Source organism: Phyllobates terribilis, unplaced genomic scaffold (genome assembly GCF_046119375.1).
Source record: "Phyllobates terribilis strain yellow unplaced genomic scaffold, ASM4611937v1 Scaffold_19__1_contigs__length_20705806, whole genome shotgun sequence".
NCBI lineage: Eukaryota > Metazoa > Chordata > Amphibia > Anura > Dendrobatidae > Phyllobates > Phyllobates terribilis.
The window spans coordinates 550,317-560,131 of NW_027362779.1; positions in this window are offsets into that span (position 1 = coordinate 550,317).

Genomic DNA, 9,815 nt, shown 5'->3' on the forward strand with positions numbered 1-9,815 from the left:
CAGAGAACCTCCCTCCTGCTCTCAGACACAGCCTTACAAGTTTGTGGCATCCAGGCCTGGGGTGACACAGTAGCAGCAAATCCACACCATATAATTCAGTGCTTTTTATAAAGCATCTGCTTCCGTTATTCAATCATTGTACGATGATAAACAGCTCTTCACACACACATTATGATGCCCCCACAGTACATTCCCCCGACAAAGTATGATGTCCCCACAGTACATTCCACCACACACAGTATGATGTCCCCACAGTACATTCCCCCCCACACACAGTATGATGTCCTCACAGTACACCCCCCACACACAGTATGATGTCCTCACAGTACACCCCCCCACACACAGTATGATGTCCCCACAGTACATTCCCCCACACACACAGTATGGTGTCCCCACAGTACACCCCCCCACACACAGTATGATGTCCTCACAGTACATCCCCCCCCACACACAGTATGATGGCCCCACAGTACATTCCTCCCCACACACAGTATGATGCCCCCACAGTACATTCCCTCACACACACAGTATGATGCCCCACAGTACATTCCTCCCCATAAAGTATGATGTCCCCACAATAGATTCCTCCACACACAGTATGATGTCCCCACAGTACATTCCCCCCACACACACAGTATGATGCCCCCACAGTACATTCCTCCCCACACACAGTATGATGCCCCCACAGTACATTCCCACACACACAGTATGATGCCCCCACAGTATATTCCCCCTCACACACAATATAATGCCCCTACACAGCATGATGTCCCCACAGTAAATTCTCACACACAGTATGATGCCCCCACAGTAAATACCCCACACTCAGTATGATGTCCAAACAGTACATCCCCCCCACACAAAGTATGATGTCCCCACAGTACATTCCCCCCCACACACAGTATGATGCTCCCACAGTACATTTCCCCCACACACAGTATGATGTCCCCACAGTACATTCCCCCACACACAGTATGATACCCCCACAGTACATTCCCCCCACACACAATATGATGTCCCCACAGTACATTCCCCCACACACAGTATGATGTCCCCACAGTACATTCCCCCCACAGACAGTATGATTCCCCACAGTACATTCCTCCCCACACACAGTATGATGCCCCCACAGTACATTCCCACACATACACAGTATGATGCCCCCACAGTACATTCCCCGAACACACTGTATAATTCCCCCACACACAGTATGATGCCCCCACAGTACATTCCTTCACACACAGTATGATGCCCCCACAGTACATTCCCCCCACACAGTATGATGTCCCCACAGTACATTTCCCCCCCCACACACAGTATGGTGTCCCCACAGTACATTCCCCCACACACACAGTATGATGTCCCCACAGTACATTCCCCCCACACAGTATGATGCCCCCACAGTACATTCCCCCACACACAGTATGATGTTCCCCTCTATGCCAGTCTTTTCACCGAGCTAAATACAACTCTCAGCAAAAAAAGTTGTGGACTGGCTCCGTACCGTCTCTGGCCACATTCACCTGTCCACGTGTTTGTGGTTAGGCAGTCCTTCCACTGGCGAGGGCACGGGTAATGTTGTGGGACCCATGCTTGTGGAAGGCGGAGACAATACCGGAAAAAATAATGGCGGCTGGGGACCGAGTATAGATACCCAGTCGCCGCCGCCATAAGATTGTGGACAGCTTCCGCCTCCACGAGCTTAAAAAGCCATATTTCAAGTGCAAGCAGCTGCCCAGAAATCTGGCAGTTTAGTGTTGCGGCCTGTGGGTGGGTGGATGGCTGCATACTTGCACTTGCATTCCAAGTAATAGAAAACTAAGCAGATGGTGGCCTCTATCATCATCATGGCCTCACCTCGGCACTATGAACTCTCCAGAAGGAGAAGCCAGGGCCCGCCGGAGTAGTCTCCGGTTCTCTGGTGGGCCCGTCCAACCCTGCCGAAAAGCTGCCCTGGCTAATAAAATTGTGGGGGAAGGTTTCCGGACACTCTGTGGCTGCTTTTTTAATGTGGATCGGCCATGCTTATGCATGTTATTTCTCAAAAAGCATTACAGATCAGGCCATTGTCCAACTCTGTATTCAAGAAATAAAATGCGAAAAGAAAGATGTGTGTGTGTCAAAGCACCACCGACAAGTGCGAGTTGATGTTGGACGGACTGCCATTGCTTCTGCAACAAGCTGAATTACAGGACTTCCTGGGAGAAATGACACCCAGGTTAGATACGGTTTCCCTCTATGCCAGTCCTTTCACCGAGCTAAATACAACTGTCAGCAAAAAAAAGTTGCGGACTGGCTATGTACCGTCCCTGGCCACGTTCACCTGTCCACATGTTTGTGGTTAGGCGGTCCTTCTCAGTAAGTGCACTGGGGAGGGCACGGGTAATGTTGTGGGACCCGTGCTTGTGGAAGGCAGAGGCGATACCGGGAAATATAGTGGTGGCTGGGGAAAGAGTATGGACACCCGGCCGCCGCCGACATGAGGTTATGAAAAGCTTCCACGAGCCTAAAAGGCTACATTTCAAGTGCAAATAGCTGTCAAAAATTTGTCAGTATAGTATTGCAGCCGGTGGGTAGGTTGGTGGCTGCCTGCATACTTGCACTTGCATTCCAAGGAACTGAACGCTGAGAAGGGACAAGGACGTGGACTGTGATTGTTGCAAGTCTGTAACGACAGGTCCATGGCGGGAGGCATCTTCGCATGCGCCAAGCATCTCTTATGATGGGCACACTTTTAGGCAGTGACCTGGGAGTCAGAGATGCTTCCATGCTGTTCCCATGTCTTTTCAGCACTGTATGCATGTGTCTGATGACGTGTCACACAACACATGGCCAGATAAGGTTGTAAAATGTTAAAATGACATTTCCTGGTGAATGCATTTGTGTTGGTTGAAAGCAATGCAAAAGTGCAAAAACGCATCAAAAACGCTACGTGTGAACATAGCCCAAGGTGTGGAGGAGTATTTTTGTTTTTGGTTATTTATTTTCCCCTATATACAAGTTATAACCCTGGAAAGGATGTTCCTTAACATACTTCCCAGGAAAATCCATTTTGGTTTCGTTTTTGTATGTTTTATTGTGAGTCCGTAAAAGTGGCGTAAATACTTCTGACAACGTTGTTGACAGCAGTGACCTGGGAGTCAGAAATGCCTCCAGGGGTCTTCCCCATGCTGTTCCTATGTCATTTGAGCACTGTTCCCATCGATTTGGGCAATTTTTAGTCCCTCTGCAGACCGCCGGGGGGAGCCGCCTGAAAAATGCTCGAGTTTCCCATAGACTTACATTGGGCTCATTGCTCGGGTCGAGCAGCCGAGTATTCCAATGTGCTCGACCCGAGCATCGAGCACCCGAGCATTTTAGTGCTCGCCCATCACCATTAATGACGTAAATGATTGATCACTTGGGTCACTTATCATTAATTCTTCAATATTTGTCACAGTTGTTAATAGTAAACTCTGCAACCAATGAGGTAAATGTTATTGGGTAAAAAAAGACACGCGAGGAATAAATATACACAATATTTCCCATAATATGAGTATTATATCTTTGGGGAATGTTCACAAGTGGCATTTTTTTCAGGGTTATTTTTCTGCTGCTAAAACACTGCGTTTTACAGTACCAGCTTAGTGAATGAGATTTCTAAAGTCTCATTCACATGCTGCGTTTTTTTCCTTTTTTTATTTTAAATTTGCATGATGTTAATTCTTTCAGGGGTTTTGCAACATTTTTCACCCATTCAAATGAATGAAAAAAAAAAAACACAAGTATAAACACTGCAAAAACACAGCAAATAAGTGTGGATTGTATGCAGTGTTTTTCCTGAGTACAACCTGGTTTTTGGTGTGGAAAAAAATGCTGCAAAAACGCAACGTGTGAACATTCCCTTATCCTGGTTGTGTTGTATTTGGAAATAAAAGAGGACGGCCAAAAAAGCATATTGCTAGGCAGCATGTATGTGTGTAGAGCCACTCCTTGAAGATTCCATCACAAGATTCCATGATGACATCACAGGTCATGGTCGGGCATTATGACATCACAGCTCACAGTCACTATATATACAATGTACACAGGGTCACGGCTGCCTTTGTTGGCTTCATAGTGACTGAGCGCACTTGCAGTTTCTCGCTATTCTATAGTGACTGATCGCACTTGCAGTTTCTCGCTATCCTATAGTGACTGAGCGCACTTGCAGTTTCTCGCTATTATATATAGTGACTGATCGCACTTGCAGCTTCTATGGCTGAATTACTTTTGGACAATCTTCAAGTAGAAGCTCTATGGGAGATTCTTACCACCAATCGCCCTGAGATTGTGCTTCTACCACCCGATGGCGTCCTCAGCTTCACTCACCGGCTGGTGGTGGAGCTTGTAAGGGACTGCCTGACCAAATACCACCGAGGTCATCTCACCTCAGAGTATCTGACGGATTTACCTCAGAACATCAGGACATTACTACAGCAGGTAAGTGGCGGAAGCTCCGCATAAAACTTCTCAATAATAGATAATAATGGTGGGATAGAAGCAGGGGCTGATTAAGAGTAGCCAGGGCCCTGGGCAGTTTAGGAGCCGTGGGCTCCCAGCACCCGATGTATCACATGACATGTCACAAGATTGCCTTTGATAGATCATGTGATAAGTCACGCGATTAACATGCAGGTGCTCGGGTGCACTACACATAACAGAGCGCTATACATAATAGAGCAGGGGTGGGAAAGTAATATTACTGAGGGGCCACATGAGAAATGTGACTGTTGTGTAGGCCGAATCAATAGGCTGAAATTAATTCTGCTCAATATTAACATATGAATTATATTTTATATTATTAACTGTATCACTTAATATTGAGCAGAATTAAGTGTGCTGGCATCCCCCTACATACAGAAAGAGCCCACACACATACCCTATATACAGTAAGAGCCCACACACAGCACCCTTTATACAGTAAGAGCCCATACATAGCACCAATGTACAGTATGAGCTCACACACAGAATCCTATTTAGAGTATGAGCCCTCACATAGCCCTCTATATACAGCCAAGCTCTCACATAGCCCTCTATATACAGTATGAGCCCTCACATAGCCCGCTATAAATAGCTGAGCCGTCACATAGCCCCCTATATACAGCATGAGCCCCCACACACTTTAAATATTGCTTGGCAGCATGTATTTGTGCAGAGCCGCCGCTATAAGATTCCATCACAAGATTCCATGATGACATCACTAGTGATGGTCGGCCATTATGACATCAGAGCTCACAGTCACTGTGTACAATCTACACAGGGTCATGGCTGCCGTTGTTGGCTCCATAGTGACTGAGCACTTGCAGTTTCTCGCTATGGAACATTAGGACATTCCACAGCAGGTAAATGGTGGACGCTCCGCACAAATCTTCTCCACAATAATGGATAATAACGGTGGGATAGAAGCTTCTTCTTTCTTCCAATATAAAACAGGACAAGACCCCAGATATGTAGTCAATGTATCTGCAGAGAGGAGCAGACGTCAGATACAATGGCCGCCTTCATTGTGATCTTTCTCATCTCGAGATTATTCATTTGTGTTTCTTTTCTTCTTTATAGGCTGAAAAGAGATCTCAATATAGAGATTTGTCTTTTGTTAAAGAACTGGCCGAAAAAGTCCTGTGTGTACTGGAAGGTCCGGCCCGCTCATCGGAACGCCCGGTAAGGATCCATCATCTTCTCTATCACACGTCCTTGTTTTCTGATCTTCTCCAGATCACCAGTCAGATATCAGAAGATCTGGTGTTAGATCTTATCGGCCTCCCTGTCAGCCCCTGGCAAGCACAGGAGGTAATATGGCCGCCTGTCTCTGCTGATGGCAGTCTGTATTCTGCAGATGTAGTCACAGCTCAGTGGTGGGAAGTCTGTATTTCCGCCTCTGTCTCCCTCTATTATCCATATTAATGTTTTTGCAATGTTACCTCATCTTAATCCATTTTATCTGATAAAAGTCCTCATGATGGCGGCTGATCTGTATAGTTACAGTTGGTGTGTCTGTAAATGCGGGTTTAGTCCTTCCTGATTTGTGGATTTGGTGATTTAGTGGAAGGTTCCTCGTGGTAATTCTATATATTCTATCAATCAGGAGACACCAGAAGGCGACACCGAAGACGAGCAAAATGTGACCCCAGAAACCCCTGACCCTAATAAGAGTCAGCCGGGGCCGAGCAGCGATCTGACTACAGGTGAGCCGATCACACAACCTTCTACAGGAGATATCCGGATATTATAGAGAACAGGGGATAATGTCATAGTTACTCTTTCCACTCTGTAATCAAACATACAGAGAGCCAAAATGAAAAACTTGGAAAAAGTCACGAGCCAACCAGAATGCAGTATAATGGGTCCCACAAAGTCCTCCATAACGAATAATGGGTCCCACAAAGTCCTCCATAATGAATAATGGGTCCCACATAGTCCTCTATGCAGAATAATGGGCCCCACATAGTGCTCCATGCAGAATAATGGGCCCCACATAGTCCTCCATACAGAATAATGCCCCACATAGTCCTCCACACAGAATAATGGGCCCCACAAAGTCCTCCAAACAGAATAATGGGCCCCACAAAGTCCTCCACACAGAATAATGGGCATCAGATAGTCCTCCATACAGAATAATGGGTCCCACAAAGTCATCCATACAGAATAACGTGCCCCAGATAGCTCTCCATACAGAATAATGGGCCCCACATAGTCCGGCACACAGTATAATGGGCACCACATAGTACTCCATACAGTATAATGGGCACCACATAGTCCTCCATACGAAATAATGGGCCCCACATAGTCCTCCATACAGAATAATGGACCCCACATATTCCATCATACAGAATAATAGGCCCCACATAGTCCTCCATACAGAATAATGGCCCCACATAGTCCTCCATACAATATAATGGCCCCACATAGTCCTCCATAAGGAATAATGGCCCCACATATTCCATCATACAGAATAATAGGCCCCACATAGTCCTCCATACAGAATAATGGGCCCCACATAGTCCGGCACACAGTATAATGGGCACCACATAGTACTCCATACAGTATAATGGGCACCACATAGTCCTCCATACGAAATAATGGGCCCCACATAGTCCTCCATACAGAATAATGGCCCCACACAGTCCTCCACACAGTATAATGGCCCCACATAGTCCTCCATACAGGATAATTGACCCCACATAATCCTCCATACAGAATAATGGGCCCCACATAGTCCTCCATACAGAATAATGGGCCCCACATAGTCCTCCATAGAGATTAATGGGCCCCACATAGTCCTCCATACAGTATTATGGGCCCCACATAGTCCACCGTAGAGTATAAAGGGCCCCACATAGTCCTTCATAGAGAATAATAGGCCCCACATAGTCCTCCATACAGTATTATGGGCCCACATAGTCCTCCATAAAGTATTATGGGCCCCACAAAGTCCTCCATAGAGAATCATAGGCCCCACATAGTCCTCCATACAGTATAATGGGCCCCACATAGTCCTCCATACAGAATAATGGGCCCCATATAGTCCTCCATACAGAAAAATGGGTCCCACATATTCCACCATACAGAATAATAGGCCTAACATAGTCCTCCATACAGAATAATGGCCCCACATAGTCCTCCATACAATATAATGGCCCCACATAGTCCTCCATAAAGAATAATGGCCCCACATAGTCCTCCATACAGAATAGTCATTTCTCCATTATATTGCTGTATTATGTCTGTAGGATTAATATCCTCTAATACATTTTATTTCCTCATCATTTTATCGCTATTTTAGAAACAACTGAGCTGTTGGATCCTGACAGTGTAATCTTAGAGATCCCGGAGATCCAAGAACCTGCCGGTGTAAGTATTATAGAGGTAGATGTCTGTGTATCACCAGATCACGGGGTGTGAATGACCCGTCCAGTATTATCCCCCATATAACCAGGGGACGCCTCTATTATTAGAGGAGATGACACTATTGCATTAGATAATAGCGTTTATATTATAGGGAATCCGTCAGCAGGTTTCTGCTCACCTATCGGATCAGTGACATCAGCTGGGACATAATATAGGGGGAGACGTTTCTGCATCTGGAGATTTTCTCCAGCAGCTTCTAGATCTTAATATCATTTCTTCTTCTTCTTCTTTTCTAGGACTTGATGGAATCATTGATCCCGGCGAGAAAGCCGCGTATGAGCGACTACGAAACATCTAAGCTGATCAGCAGCGGATCTTTTGGGTGAGATTTCAGTTAGCATAAGCCACATTTCTCAGGGTTCCCTATGATAATGCTTCATCCTCTGTGCTTTGCCATTCAGTGTTATCATAGGGACATGATCTGAGGTGAAAGGTGATAACGTGACCTGGGTGAGGGTCCGGCAGACGTGGCATTGTGCAGACTTCCCATAGGTGATAATGTGACCTGGGTGAGGGTCTGGCAGACCTAGCATTGTGCACACCTTCCATAGGTGACAATGTGGCCTGGGTGAGGGTGTGGAAGATGTGGCATTGTGCAGACCTCCCACAGGTGATAATGTGACCTGAGTGAGGGTCCGGCAGACGTGGCATTGTGTAGACCCTCCCATAGATGATCTATGTAGTATTATTTAATGTATTTCTAGATGTGGATTTCTAGTAATGGTCAGACTTCTGGTATTAAACATTAGTACAGAAGATCATATAATGACTTCTATAGAAGGACTGTTAATAAGGATTCACTATAAACCATGGTTTCTTCTTCTCTCCAGGTCTGTCCACTTAGTTCACCATAAAGACTCACAGAAGATCTTCGCTATGAAGAAAATTGCCAAGCGGGACCTGGATACTCCAAAACATGTGGAAGCGGCCTATCTGGAGAGGGACATCCTGACATTCGCTGACTGTCCCTTTGTGACCTCCATGCTCTGCTCCTTCCCTACTAGATCTCACCTGTGTATGGTCATGGAGTATGTAGGAGGTAGGACATGTACATGTATTATATTCAGCCCATGTCTGCTGACATCTTATCACCGCTCATATCATTAGGACTTGTCCCCGTGGACGGTTACATCCCCGCACAGCATTTACTATAGATATTATGGAAAGTCATTGATGTGTGTGATCTCCCTGTATGTCCGCACTGAGCACGTCAGTATCGCCAGCTGTAGACGAGATGAGACATCACTTTATTAGTGACATGGACGACATCTCACCATGACCTCAGACTAATATTCTGTGCTCTATACATTATATCTGTATATATTCTCTCCTGCCCCAATGTCTCCGCTCACTTCTCATGTCCATCATGGTGATCTGCTGTATAAACCCCTCACCGCTCATATTTCCTTTCTTCTATAGGTGGAGACTGTGGGACCCTCCTAAGCACCAGGGGTCCTTTATCTGTCCCCTTGGCCCGCCTGTACTTTGCAGAAGCGATACTTGCTGTGGAATACCTGCACAGCTATGGTGTGTTGCATAGAGACCTGAAGCCAGAGAAGTAAGTGCCCCCTATAGTTTAATAAAGGGGGGAAAGTTATCATTTATTACCACACAGCCCGTGAGCCTAAAACCATCTTCTCTTTCACAGCCTCCTGATTACACCGGCTGGACACATTAAAGTCGCCGATTTTGGGATTTCAAAAGTTGGTGTCATGATACCAGAAACCAACACCCACAAGGAATCATTGGAGGACATCGCCAGAGAGTTCCAGGACCATGAGGTTGGCATCACTTACAGGAACTTAGATGGTTCTTTACAAATCTCATCACACTATTGTCTCTTCTCTACGTTCTTCATTTCTAGAGAACTTTTCAACTGATATTTT